Raw genomic sequence first — 15,738 nt, forward strand, 5'->3', positions numbered from 1 at the left:
TAGAAGGGGGAAGAAAATTATCACGGGAGGCACATGGAGGAAGGACCGTGTGTGGGAGAGGGGAGTGAAATGGAAATACAGGAGAGCAGGATCAGATGTGGGAAGAGACAGGAGAGAAGCACAGAGGACCAGGAGAATGAGTATAGAAAGAAGGAACAGTGGAGGACGGTGTAACCTCTACAATGTCCCAGATACTAGGGATGCGACAGGTTCCCTGGACCCAACACTGATGACATTGGCCAACACAAACAACAACAGTGAGATTGAACCTGAAGTCACCACCTGCAGTAGATAGGCATGACCACAGTGTAAGGATGGGACACTCACCCATCTCTTATTAAATCAGAGTTATCCCTGTCTATTGAAATGCAGGGTAAATATGGAGCCGAGGCTGAAGGAAAGGCCATCCAGAGATCTGCAGACACCAAACCAGACACTGTTGCTGATGCTGAGATGTGCTTGCAAACAGGAGTTTGGTGTGGCTGTCCTCTGAGAGGCTCTGCCAGCACCTGACTGACACAGATGCAGATATTCACAGCCAACCATTGAACTGAGCCTAGAGATCCCAATGGACGATGTAGGGGAAGGGCTGAGGGAGCTGAAGGAGACTGTAATTAACAGCAATATCCATTAACCAGACCCCTCAGGGCTCCCATGGCCCTAACCACCAACCATAGAATATACATGGTCTGGTACCCTACGTATGTAGCAGAAGACGGCCCCATCTCACATCAGTGGAAGGGGAAGCACTTGGTCCTTTGGATGCTTGATGTCCCAGAGAAGAGCGATTCAGAGAAGAGTGATTCTAGAGGGTGAGGAAAGAATGAGTGGGAGATTTGGGGAGTCACCCTCTTAGAGACAAAGAGGAGGAGTATGCGCTGGTGATGTTTATTAACAGGGACTGGAAAAGGGTTAATATTTCCAATGAAAACAAATACAATGGTTAATGATATTAATAATAAAGGAGTGGTAATTTCCATACATTTCTTTACTGCACAGGTTAGCTTGGAACATTTATTGTTGCCTAGATGCATATTTCTTCCTACAGTTCATTATTTCTTCTTTCTCTGAGGAGTGTAGCCTTAGATCTTCCTCTTCATTCAAAGAAGGCATAACACTTAACTCCTTTCTCCAAGAAAAGGTGATGGTAGATATGTCTGTAAACGGCAGGAGGATTTGTACAATCTAATTGGGGGTCACCAAAAGAATTATTTACAAGCAAAGCTTGTAACACAAACAGTTGTGTTCAATCAACTTACCAGTATTGAAAGCATCCCAGGACCTCTGGCCAAGAAACTGCATACATGTGTATTCATCAAGACAAGAGACAGGAGCAGGACACAGAACTGAACAAGTGTAATCAATGCTTGTGAGCCACCATGTTGGTGCCAGGGTCTGAACTCAGGTCCTATCCCAGAGCAGTAATGGTTCTCAACTGCCAAGACACCTCTCCAGTCACACACAATCATTGTTTATACAGCCCCCCAAACACAGCAGCACTTGATGTGTGTAAACACGCATACTAGATGTGCGGTGTGATTTATTTGTGTGAATGTTCAGTCGGTGTGATACAAACGCTCTTGTATTCATAAATTTTAGCATCGCCGTTTTCACTTGGAGGTTCTCTTCATTCTCAGCTTTGGTGTTTACATACATCATCAAGAGTGGAACTGCCCTGTCAGCCTCCCCCCACCTCCCCCCCCCCCATTTGCAGCTATGCCTGCCTGTCTTCACTAAGGTAAACACCACCTCAGACTCTACTCTTTCATTTTGTTCAGTGTAGTAGACTCTCCCAAACCATAAAATGGAATCCCAGATGCAGAGGGAAGAAGTTTTGCTGTTTGTTACTTCGTTTGCTTTTAGTTGCTTTTTCCCACTTCCACTGGTTTGAACTTGTGTCCCATTCAGTGGCAGGTACTTAATTCAGCCAGCGTTTTGAGAAGGGCTGTGGGTGGAGTGTGATAAAAGGAAAATGACTGGAGAGAACTCACTGGGATTTTGACAATTAATACAAAGTGTTTATTGACTTGATTTTTCAGTCACAAAGAACCCTGGACGGCACTGAGTCGAACTAAAACTTCACATCTGAAATTTGCTCCAAGGAACTAAAAAACCTTAAAGACAAAATTGATCCAACAAAATAAGCCCTAAGTTGTAATGATTGACCCTCTATAAAGAGAAACTTTAAACTTTTTTTTAAAAAAATGATGATTTTGATGTTTTTGTTTAACAATTTCATATACTTATACAATGAGTTTTAGTCATTTCCTTTCTGTATTTCCCTTCCCAATTCCCCTCCCTCATCCCCCTCCCTCATTCTCCCATCCCATCCTTCAGTTCTCCCTTGCTTCCTCCCTCATCCTCCTCCGACATCCCTTCAGTCAACCCGTTCTCTCACGCAATTCCCTCTCCAATTGTCACCGATATTCTGAATAAGTCCCCCCTCCTATTTCATGTCTCCTTTCGGCGTGTAATCCCTAAGTTTAATTAATTACATGAGTACAGAGGAATTCTACAGAACAACTTGTCTATAGGTACAGGAATGAAGAAGGGAGTGAAGCAGGAATTTCTGGTTACTTTGGAGACTCAACTGTGTCATGGATGTTCTTCTGGAAACTGTCTTAGGAGAGGATGTTTTGCTGAGAACAAACACGTGGTGTTTCTGGTAGCTGCCTGGGAAAAGGGCATGTGATGTTTAGAAAGGGTACGAGTATAACCCTGGACAACAGTGGGCAACACCACGGCATTGGCTTGCCTTGCCACTCTTCGCTGATGCTCAATGGACTTTGATGACACTGGTCTTCATTGACCATGCTGTGGCATTGGTTCACCTTTCCTTCCTCACTGACCATTGTTTGTCATGACTTTGTAGAGAGAAAAGCACAAGAGAACTTCTTGTGGAGACAATGCGGTGGCTTCTTGCTGCCTCCTCGAACCCAGGACAATTGGAAGAGCTCAGCAATTTCTTCTGGGTTGAACTGACCTTGGTGATTCGTGAATGCTGTTTGCAAGTAGATCAACCTACCTCTGCTGATTCATGTCAACTGAACTGATATCCTGATGATGAAGGTTTAATTCGCCCCAGAGAACTATTTCTAAGCAGGTCCACGTCATCCTTTGTTTGCCCTTTTATCCTTTCCTTTCCACAACCTCTGGTGGGTGATGGGGTAGAGGAAGGTTAAAGGGTTTAAAACTCTTACTAAAGTAGGTCTTGAAAAATCTAAGCCTGAAGGATAGAAACCCTCTTCCAATAAATGTTGATTGCCAAGGGAGGGGAGGGTCTTCATGGCCTCTCCCATCTGTGATGAAGTGTTGAGGGGCCCAGTCTTGTGCCGGTGACCATAGCCACCATCACTTTAAGAGTTCAATGACTAGGTCCTATCTAAAAGATATCCTATTGCTGTCCACTTCCCCATCTTCTGGTTCTTACATTCCTTCCACCCTTTCATGATGTTCTCTGAGCTGTGGAGGAGAAGACTTAGCTGTCCTATTTCCACCTGAACATTCCAACACCACTGATTCCCAGCACTTTGTCCAGCTGTACGTCTCTGCTCATGGTAGTCAGAGCCTTCTTCTCTGATGAGAGCTGAGTGCAACGCTGATCTGTAGATACAAATATGGATGTTTGGAAGGAAGTTCGACAATGTATTTAGCATTGGGTTCTTTCATAGGGCCTATATCACCCTAACCATAGGTTCTTGACCAGTTTACAGAACCTGGTGTGTATTCCCTCGTGTGGAATATGCCTTGTATTCAATTGGAAATCCACAGGTTACTCCCATGACTGCGATGCCACTAACATATTAGGGGCACATCTTGCCTGACATTTTAGCTTGAATGGTTCACCCCCGAGTAAGGTTGTAGATGATGTTCTCCCCTGGAAGCCTACATAGCACTTTCTTGAACCATGAAAGCTATCCATTATAGAGGATGCTTCCACCTCAACTTCAGATTGACCCTTCTGTGACCTGTGACCAAAAGGATTCAGTGGCCTCAGCAATAGGGTCTTACCATCAAGTTGTAGAGGGCTACGAGGAAAAATGGCCACAACCTGTAAAGTTGTGAGGGCTTTTGGGATCTCGCTGGTCAGCAACTTTTGGGAAGACATCCCATATCTGGCACTGTCATTTTTCTTAATTTTGGTTTTCTGTTGCTCTGATGAATACACTCACCAAAGCCAGCTTGGGAAGGGAAATCTTCATTTCATCTTATCTGTTCCAGCCCATTATCAAGGAAAACCAAGACAGTATTGTGAAACAGGAACTACAGAGACTGCTCTCTGGCTTGCTTCTAAGCTCACATTCAACTACCTTTACAGAGTCCAGACCCACCTGCATAGGGTGGTGCTGCCCACAGTAGACCAGTTCCTCCAAATTCAGTGAACAGTCAAGGAAATGCCACCTGGACATAGTCAAGGCCAATCTGATGGAGGAGGCTCCTCGAGGGAGGTTCTTTCCTCCTAGACTAGCCATCACAAGAAATCAATGAAAATAAAAAAAGAAAAGAAATCTATAGCTTCAGGGGGAGCATGGCTTATCCATGGAGGGTGCCTCCATGTGAACTCAACAGTTGATCTTGAGGATATATTCTGTAACGCAACGTTTATAATCCCTCTCACCAAACCCAGTTCTAAACTAATCACCTAAGGGGAGATGGAGTGGAAAGTAAGTTTTAAAAAATAATTGGAGCAGATAGAAAAGCTTCTTGGAAATAAAGCAAAAAAGGAAGCATTTCTGCATCCTAGATTCTTTCCTCACATCATCTGTGCAAAGATAATGAAAACCGTTACGTTCCAGGTACCATAATTTCCAATGTTACAAATCATATAAATAATACTGCTTATCATTCATAAAACACATTGGCACTAATCGTTTTGATGTGTTTTTCTAACTCACTCCTAATGTAGATCTGATGAACTGGAATTGTTCGCCTGCTCATTTATGCATGAGGGAAGTGAGGTTTAAACGTCGAGCCAATTTCCCAATACTCTAAGCTAATAAATGGCAGAGTAAGACAGCCGCACTTTCTCTGGCTTCATGGCGTGGCCTCGTGAGAAATGCAAGTAAGTATACCTTGGCAGGGAATTCCAAGGATCAGTACATGGCAGCTGAAAGTTGTCTTGGATGCAAGAGTGGGAGTGAGACACAAGTCAGCCGAGCCCCAGCTCAGGATTCCTGAAACAGAACACCAGAATATGTTAGAGAGCGAGGAGACTAAACTAAACATCTGGGAGTCCTCAGCAGATTGTACAGATCCAGGGCTGAGGGTTCATAAGTGTGTTGGTGTTTGTGGGGTGGAAAGGAACACTTATTTAGATCCCCACCTCCTACTATGTGCTACTAAAGTGGAGGCAATGCCTTAAGTCCAAGGTTTTTTTTTTTTTTTGTTTTGTTCCTGTGTGTGTGTGTGTGTGTGTGTGTGTGTGTGTGTGTGTGTGTACATACGTGCATGTGCAGTGTATAATGTAGGTACTAATCCATTTCTCTTCTACCTTATTCATTGAAGCAGCATTTCTCAGTCATACCCAGAGTACACCAATATGACTAGTTTTGACAGCTATCTTGCCCTGGGGATCTGCTCTACCTCTCCTTCCCTGGACTGGGATTCTGTGTGGGCCACAAAGCCTACCCATCATTTACCTGAGACCTGTGAGCCATCTCCTCACCTGCTAAGGTTCAAGTCCCTGTGTTGGACCCGTCTCCTTTACTTTTGTTTTCTTATTCTTTTTTTTTTCCGTCTTGGTCATAATAACAGAACCAGGTTAAGGTATGACTGGCTCACTCAAACATTCACTCAAATCCCTCCACACAAATGTGTTCTAATCAGGAGGAGGACCCTGCTGATACTCTGTCCTGTAAAGTCATACCTTAACAGATGAGTTAAAGGATGGGATTATCCTAGTGGGTGATTGTGGATGCTGTTGTTGATGTTGAGGGAGGCTGGCAAATGAGGGGACACAGCTGAGTCACTTATCATAACAGATACAAAGCAGAGTGTGGTAGTGCATACCTATATAATCAATACTCGCGAAGATCACAATTTCAAATCCAGCCTGGGCTATATAGTAAGACCAAAGACAGCCTGGGCTTCATCTTAAATCAAGGCCAGCCTGGGATACATAGGAAGTCCAAGGCCATCCTGGGCTACATAGGAAGTCCAACGCCATCCTGGGCTACATAGAATGTCCAAGGTCAGCTTGGCCTACTTACATGACTCTTCTCCAAACAACAACAGTTTTTTTTTTCCTTTTTGGTTTCTGTCTCTCCTATTTCCTCTACACTGATACCAGTGCTGTAGTTTGGGGATGTGGGCGAGAAGTTTCATCATGTCTGATGGTCCAGGATCTCCCAAGCAGCACGGCAAACCAAACAGTGCAGCAAACAAGTCTGTTTCGATTTTTGAAGAAAAATATGACACATGGGAAGTGCTGTCTGAGGAAATGGCTCTAAGATGGGATAACACCTCGGGAGACTGGGCTTGGATCTTGTGTTAGTTTCCTCTAGAGAAAAACAATGATGTTCTCAACCAGAATCTGTGTTGGGAATACAACGCTGTGCTTCCATTTCAACACTGCATAATCTCCATATGACAACCTTGGAAATCTTGTCTGATATTAAACAGATTATAGGAGAGATAAGTTGAGTATAACACTGTCATTAAAAAGTGTTTAAACGATGAATATTTTTTTTTAAAATTTTTGTCTGCGGTACCAGGTTCAGTGTTCTGCATAAACTCTAAAACACGGCAATTTCTTTTTTTTTTTTTAATCGCCAAACAGAATGGATCTTATATTTTTCTATCTAGGTCTAATATAGACATAAAAATAAAATTCTTTGCTTTAAAAAAAAACTAATTGTGTTTCATTGGCTTTTTTTGTTATTTTCTTATTATTAGTGTTTTGTGTTTTGGGGTTAATTTTAACAATTATTTTTTCATTGAATTAATTATTTTCTTATTTTCTAGTGTAGATAAAAATTTAGGTTGCTGGTCTTTGTTTCTAATCTAAGAATTAGTGTTGTAAATAAAGTTTCCTCTTAGCACTGTCATAGTTATATCTCACACATTTTGATAGTATGTTTCCTATCTTCTTCTTTTTTTTTTACTGTTACATAGTTTCATTATTTCTTGACATCTGTATTACTTGTGAATGTGTGATTTAATGTGTCTGGACTGGGAGACTCCTGTTGTCTCTCATTGAAGATGTCTATTTTAGTTTTGTTGTATTAGCAGAACACATCCCGAGGGGCTGGAGATGCAGCTCAGTGGACAGAGTGCTCACTTGGCTCTCACACAGCTCTGGTCTCCACCTACAGTACCTCATAAGCCTGATGTGCTGTTACATGCCCATAGTCCCATTACCAGGAGGACAACCAGGAGTTCAAAATCATCCTTGGTTTTTTGAGGCCAGCCTAGGCTACATGAAACCTGTATAAACAAATATGTCCCACAGGAAATCTTTTCTTAGGTATTTGCAACACTTTGTTCTTTGGTTTCTGAGTGTCTGAAAAGTCCAGGGTACTTGAAGGAAAAGAACATCCTGGTGCTAATCGGGACTGTCAGTCAGAGAAATTGGCTGGTGAAGTCATCTCATCCCAGCTGGTTTTCCGCCTGCTTCTGTTGCTGATGGGCTGATCCGTGTCCACAGCTTTACTCATGATCACCCTGCTTCCTTTTAGCTGTACCCATTCTTGCTTCCTGCTGAGGCCATGATGGAGTTAGTGACACAAAGAATTGGGGTCTCCTTCCAGCCCACTGATTCTCTCAACAATAAGTTCTTTCTCTGTAGAAATAGTTTCTCTGTTGCCCACATTATAAGAAATGAATATGACACTCTTTTCTGTTTTATTTTGACACTGGGTTTCATTATGTAGGTAGGGCTCGCCTGAAACTCACTGTATAAACCAGGTAGGCATTGAACTCAGAGAGATCAGCTTGTTTCTGAGTGCTGGGATTAAAGGGCATACCTGGCTCCTTCTTTTTTTTTTTAATTTTATTTTTAAGTTTATCTCTATGGTGTGTATGTGTGTGTGTGTGTTTGTGTGTGTGTGTGTGTGTGTCTGTCTCTGTGTGTGTGTGTGTGTGTGTGTGTTTGTGTGTGTGCATTATGACCAAAGAGTCCATCAGATCATCTGAACCCTGGTCTTCTGCAAGAACAACCAGTGTTCCTAAGCAGTGAGCCATCTTCCCAGGCCCTGCTCCCGGCTCTAAACTCCACTTCATTTTTCATATTGCCCAGAAATGTCTTTAATTCCTACTCTTAGTGCTCTTAGTACTCTTAGTTTTCCTTTTAATTCAGTGAGTTCCTATTCGATTTTCTCTTGTTTCTTCTATTACCTCACCAAGATGATGTGTATCTTTTTGTTTTGGAAGTTTCTCATTGACAACGCTTTAATCCTGGCCTTAATATCATTGCTGACAATTCTGACAATGATTTTCTCTTGGTGCCACCACCAGGGAACTGGTTTTTCTCCTCTGCTTTTCATTGAGGGGGATGGTCATGGTGTGACATGATTTCCATTTTGACATCATTTGTCTAAGATGTCAGAGGTCCTGACACTGTGGGTGCAGTGGCTGTTTATCCTTCATATCCTTTTGGTGGTGTTTTGGTTTTTCTGGATTTGCCTGATTGAATAAAATGGATTATATCTCCAGTCCATACCTACAGGCATATCTTAGAGGGGTCAGGAAGAGTGGTTCTCAACCTTCCTAATGTAACTGTTGCAGTTTCTTGCAGGTTTCCTCTCCAAACAGAATGGGCCAGTACAAAGAAAATGCAACGCAATTAATATGAAAACAATCTAGCGTCTAGATTGGGCAGATCCACCCTACACTGTCATATTCCTAGCTCCCAAATCCCTCATCTCTTGCACCTTTTATTTGCCTGGTCTCCAGCTTCTCCTTCTCCCATGACAACTCTCACCTTGCTTCTTTCCTATTTTTTCCCTCACTCCTCCCCCTCCTGACTTTCCCCTCCTGACTCCTCCCCTCTCATGACTTCCCCACTCTTGACTCGTCCCCTCTCCTGTCTCCTCCCCTCTTGCTCCTGAGTCCTCCCTCTGCCCAAATCTCGAGCTATTGCCTTTATTTTACTAATTCAGAGAGAACTCCAAGGCAAATCACAACATTTCCCCATTTTTGTCCAGTTAAGAAATTTTTTCCCTATACTTATGTGAACTAAATATTATTACCATTCTGCAATTTATAAAAACAACAATACACTCATCACCCACTCTGTCAATTTTGTTCATTAACCATGTCATCTATACTAAAAACTATACTTGACTATATCCTGGCTCTAGATCCTATGCCACCTGAAAACCACCCTAACAGATTTATCATCTTTCTCAATACTAAACCGCTTGGGTTGTCTATGAGACTACCAGTCTCCAACCACATCAGAAATCCAAGAATAATTAATATTACCTGAAAATATTGGAAGCACAAAACATGACTTCCAAGCTTAGCCAATTTATAGAGACTGCTGATCACCTGGACAGTCCCCCTATTCCTTAATATGTCGGAGAAACAGTCTTCAACCTCTGGCCCAGGATCATCTGACAGACTTTTGTAATGCAGATTTTGAAGGGCTGATAACCCTGCCTTGGTAAAGATTATCAGTCGACTATTCTGCATAATTTGTCCTTTTCTGGACAGTGTTTTGTCTGTAGATGAATTGAAGCAATTTGCTCAGTGGCTGTGTCACCACGATTTGAGCAACTCCACTGATGCTCAATTTCTTCTTTGAGTCTAAGGGGTCCAGTCAGGGGCAGACAAGTCTCTAGTCAAATGATCTAGAGAAAGAAATGTCCATAAATGGGTTATTCGGGGGACTTCTGATGCCCTTGAAGATTTCCTATCTACAAAGAATGGTGACTGCCTTTCTTCAGGTTAGTGTGATCATATAATCAAACCATAACATAATTTTGTAATACTTGCCATTTTACAGGATGCATGTAATAACAAGTTATGAGAAATTCGTACTCAAAATGTTACCGGCTGTTTATAGACATTTTAGTCTCAGCCAGTTCATACATGGAGACCTAAACATCCTCATATATACATCACCTATTTGTTGATTGTCTTAGTCTCTCTTTTCTTCTGTGTTGCCGAGGACTTCAGGAGGTCTCCCCTTGTCATGTCTGATCTTTATCAGCTTGGAGGGAACCCACAGCTTTTCTCCTCCTGTACAAACATAGGAATAACCCCTTCCCCAGCGTAACACATTTCCCATTTTCCATTCTGATGTCAGAATAACCTTAATATAAACAGGCTGGTTTAGTTCAGTAGTCTTTTCCACAATCCAATGTCTTTCAGTAACTATGCTGTTTTGTTCATCAGCATTTAAAAAATTTAAAGTTAATAAAGCACTATGTAGCTTATCTCTGGGAGTTTTTGTTGCCCCCTTTTGCCTGTTAAGCATCTGCTTTAGACTTCTATTAGATCTCTCCACAATCGCTTGTCCTGTAGGATTGTGTGGTATACCTGTAACATGTTTTATATTATAATATTCAAAGAAGCACTTAATCTTGTTAGTGATATATGCTGGACCATTGTCCGTTTTAATTTGTATGGGTATTCCCATTATAGCCATAACTTCTAACACATATGTAATTACAGAATCGGCCTTTTCTGACGCTAAGGCAGTTGCCCATTGAAATCCTGAGTATGTATCTATAGTATGGTGTATGTATTTCAGCTTACCAAACTCTGTAAATTGGCGAACATCCATTTGCCAAATTTCATTTCTTTGGGTGCCTTTAGGGTTAGTTCCTGTAGGCAATGGAGTTTGATTATATAACGAGCAAGTAGGACATTGCCTCACAGTCTCCTTGGCTTGTTGCCAAGTGATAGAGAATCCTTTCTTTAAGCCTTTGCGATTAACATGGTGTTTTTTATGGAATTCTGAAACCTCTAGTGCACTTCCTATCAGTAGCTGGACAATTTCATTATTACCTTTCACCAGAGGGCCTGGCATACCTGTATGGGATCTTATGTGTGTTATATATAGTGGGTAACTCCTATTTCTGATCTTTTGTTGTAGCTGAATAAATAGTGATGTCAATTCAGAACAATCCTGAATAAGTTCTGCAGTCTCTATGTGCAAAGCAACCCTTTCTGCATATTGAGAGTCAGTTACTGTATTAAGAGGCTCTTGAAAATCTGACAACACCATGAGTATTGCATATAATTCACATTTTTGAACTGACTTATAGGGACTCTCAGTCACCTTGCTTACATTTTCTGATTTATGTATGTATGTATGTATGTATGTATGTATGTATGTAGGTATGTATGTATGTATGTATTTATTTATTTATTTATTTATTTATTTATTTATTTATTTTTGGTTCTTTTTTTCGGAGCTCGGGATCGAACCCAGGGCCTTGCGCTTCCTAGGCAAGCACTCTACCACTGAGCTAAATCCCCCCTTTTCTGATTTATATGTTGCCTTTCCTGACTTTCTGGCATCAGTGTAAAATGTAGGGGCTCCAGATATTGGAGTTCCCTTTATTATACGAGGGAGGATCCACTTAGTTCGTTTTATGAACTGAAGTCGCTTGCTTTTAGGATATCTGTTGTTAATCTCTCCTAAGAACTTACTGCATGCTCTTTGCAAATGTTCAATTTGTACCCACAAAGAGGCAATTTCTGCATTAGTAAAAGGTACCACAATTTCAGCCGGATGCATTCCAAGTAATTGTCGAAGTCTCAATTTTCCTTTAAGTATCAATTCAGAGACCTTCTCAATGTAGGTTTTCAGTTTCTTACTCTGTTTATGTGCTAAAAATATCCATTCTAAGATATAATCTTCCCTCTGCATGAGAATTCCTGTAGGGGAATGAGTAGAGGGTAAGATGACTAATATGCAGGCCATCTTTGGATAAATACGATCCAGATGTGTGTCCTGCAATTTCCTTTCTACCAAAGCCAGCTCTTTCTCAGCCTCAGCTGACAGTTTCCTTGGGCTATTTAAATCTTTATCGCCTTGTAACGTTTGAAATAAATTGCTCAACTCTTGACTGGTCAAGCCAATCACAGGCCTCAACCAGTTAATATCTCCCAGTAGTTTCTGAAAAATCATTAAGTGTCCTTAATTGCTTTCTTTTGAATTGCACCTTTTGTGGCCTAATCCTTTGTAGACTTATTTTATACCCTAGATAATTAATAGAATCCCCTCTTTGTATTTTCTCAGGAGCGATTCGTAATCCCCAGCAAGGTAAGGTTTTTTTCACTTCATCACACATTCTTTCCAGGATATTTATATCTGAATCAGACAATAAAATGTCATCCATGTAATGATAAATAATAGATTGGGGAAATTGTTTGCGAATCATCTCCAATGACTGCTGTACAAAATATTGACACAAGGTAGGGCTGTGCAACATTCCCTGTGGCAGGACTTTCCATTGATATCTTTTTATGGGCCGACCTCTACTGAGGGTAGGCACTGAAAAGGCAAACCTTTCCTTATTGCCTTCATGTGGAGTAATAGTGAAAAAACAATCTTTTAAGTCAATCACTATAATAGGCCACTCCTTAGGCAACAAAGAAGGCAGCGGGATCACAGGCTACAGGGAACCCATCAGCTGAATAATCTTATTAATTGCTCTGAGATCTGTCAACACCCTCCATTTGCCAGACCTTTTTTTTTAATGATAAATACTGGAGAATTCCAAGGGCTGGTGGACTCCTCTAAATGCTGAGCCTCCAGCTGCTCCTGGACTAGCTGTTCTAATGCCTGTAGTTTTTCTTTTGTCATAGACCACTGATCAATCCAGATGGGTTGGTCAGTCAGCCACCTTAGTGGCAAGGCTGTTGTTGTCTTAACAGCCGTGGCTCCTTGTGGTAGCACTAAATTGTCAGCCTCTGCTGTATCTTGCTTATGGACAACTTGGACCGTCTCTAACTATCCTTGATAACATTCCCTGACTTATTTAAAGTTTTTATAAGGAGCCTGATGAATTTCAGGGCCAGACCCTTAAACTGAGGGGATATTAATTTGAGTTTTCCACTGCTGTAGTAGGTCTCTTCCCCATAAGTTAATGGCTATATCAGCCACGTATGGCCTTAATTTTCCTACCTGACCTTCTGGTCCTATACATTTAAGCCACCTGGTGCTTTGTTTTATTTGGGATAAAGTGCCAACACCTTGAAGCTGCATATCCACTCCTTGAAGTGGCCAACTAGTGGGCCAAGATTTTGGAGATATGATGGTTACATCTGCTCCAGTGTCAATCATTCCTTCACTTTCAATATTGTTTACCAGAATTGTTCATTTTGACCTTTGGTCCTCTATAGACGTTTGCCAAAATATTTGTTTTTCACTCCCTTTGAGGCTGTTGGGATTGTCCATAGGACTTCCCTCAGCCTCCTCTGGTCCCAGAACATCTATTTTTGAAGTCATGCCATTTAATTGTTCTGAGGAAGAGAACTCTTCCTTCCTGGCATTGGGGCCTGCAAGAGGCCCCCCTGGGAGATTTTGGCATGATGAGGCCCCATCTGTCTGTTATTTCTCTACATTCCTTAGTCGAATGTCCACCTCTGCCACATCTTTGACACATTCCAGGAGGCATAGTCCCCCTTTTGGTATTATTTTTTTTTGCAGTAATATCAAAGATGACCTTGCTCACCACAATTAAAACATTTGAAATCTTGGGTCATCTCTAGCTGCCCAGTGGCAGCTTCTCCTATCACAGTCGTATCAGGAGAACAAGATCCAACAATAGCTGTATATCTAATCCACTCATCTATTGGTGCGGACCTCGCCTTCAGTAATCAGACCTGGTCTGATTACTTCCCTGCATTCGGTATTTGCATTTTCAAAGGCTAATGACTCAATTTTTGCCTTTCTTGCTGCTGAATCTGATACACTCATTTCCACAGCTGAGGTAAGACTTTGTAAAATGTCAGGGAAGGTTTCTTTAGGACCTTGTATGACTTGAGTGAATGTTTCAAGTCTTTTCCCTGATTCTGCGACTTTGTCCCAGTCCTTTAAGGCTGACAATCGACACCATGCCAGAGTTTCTTCATCGTATACAGCCTGCGCCTCTACTTCAGCAAAGCGGCCTTCACCAAGCAGTTGATCTGTGGAAATCTCTCTGCCCCTAGCTCTATTTTGTCGTGCTATCTCCCTCACTTCTTCTCTCCACCACGAAATCCATTGTAAATTTTCAGCAGGCTCTAGAATTGCTCTTACCACATCTTTCCAGTCTTGGGGGATTTCTCTATTTTTAATCAAGAAATCAAGATTTGTTTTACAAATGGTGAATGCATTCCAAAATTAGTTATGCTTTCCTTAAATTTCCTTAATTGTAACACATCCATGGGTTGCCTTTCGAACTCTTCATAACCCTGTGGATGATCGTTTGGAGGCTTTTGTTGTACACTAACTGGATAGACTAAAGTTTGTTTCCTAATAACCTTAGGTTGGCTTTCCCTAATTTTATCTTCTGTCTCTACCTGAGTTTTTTCTTTAGTTGTAATTTTAAATTCCTCTCTTAAAGTCTGTACCCATGCTTCATATTTCTCCTTCTGTCTTCCCCCCTGTTCCTTGAGTTCCTGAATTCTCTGTTCAAGGCTTTGCTTCCACACTTTGAATTTTTCTTTATATTGTACTTCTAATAATTTGGTGTCCATTATCTTTTGATTGATTAATTTTAAAAAGTTATTCTCCAAGTCTTGCTTCCAAACCTCATTACTTTCTCTCTGCTGTTCAGTATGACTTGTGAGCTGTAGTATGTTCTGTTCTAACATCCTTTCTAGTTCCTGTCTACCACTTTTATTTTCATCTTTCTGTCTCTTATTCTGATCTATAATTTCCTGTGTCTTCAGTTCTAGTGTTCCTTCTAGGCTACATTGCCAAGATTTAATTTTCTCTTTCTGTTTTTCATGTCGTTCCATAATTACCTGTATCTTCTGTTCTAAGCCCTGCTTCCATAATTTTAGCTTCTCTTTATGTTGTAATTCTGATATTTCAGCCTCTGCCTTATTTTGATTTGCTAGTTTTAGTAAGTTATCCTCTAGACTTTGTTTCCAGATTCTATCTCTATTTTCCTGCTGTTCAATTTGATCTTTGAGTTGTCGAATTCTTTTTTCTAGTGTCTCTTCTAGCTCCTGTTGCCAAACTTAAGCTTATCTCTCTGTTGTTCAGAGTCATCTATATATCTCAGAAATTTCTGTTCTAGCATTACTTGTAATTTCTTTCCTAAGGCTAGAAATTTGCTATTTAGGGCCCTGTCTTTTGAGAAGATATAGTAAATCAGAAGAATGAATATTGCAATACCGGTCAATGATAAAGTGTCTTTTTCCTCAAAATTCACAACCATCAAACCATTCAAAATATCATTCCATTAGGCCCAAAAGATATTCATTGTGTTTCTCATCTTTAAGTATCAAAAATTTATATATCTCTCTTACATCAAAGTAGTACCTGATCCGAAGCCGTTTGTACCTTTTCCTCCCTCCGCTTCAGAACACGTGCAGTCCCCTCGATTCTTCCTAGACCCCTCAGACCCAGTCTTCAACTTCTAATCCACCAGTACTCCTGCCTAGATCTCTATCAGAGCCCTATTCTGGGGGTGAGAGGGAAGTAAACTTGTATCTCAGGTTAGTTGAGTTCTAATGGATACTTTGGGCACCAGTTGTTGCAGTTTCCTCTCCAACACGAATCGGCCCGTACAAAGAAAACGCAACTCAATTAATGTGAAAACAATCCAGCGTCTAGATTGGGCAGATCCA

Source organism: Rattus norvegicus, chromosome 3 (genome assembly GCF_036323735.1).
Source record: "Rattus norvegicus strain BN/NHsdMcwi chromosome 3, GRCr8, whole genome shotgun sequence".
Taxonomy (NCBI): Eukaryota; Metazoa; Chordata; class Mammalia; order Rodentia; family Muridae; genus Rattus; species Rattus norvegicus.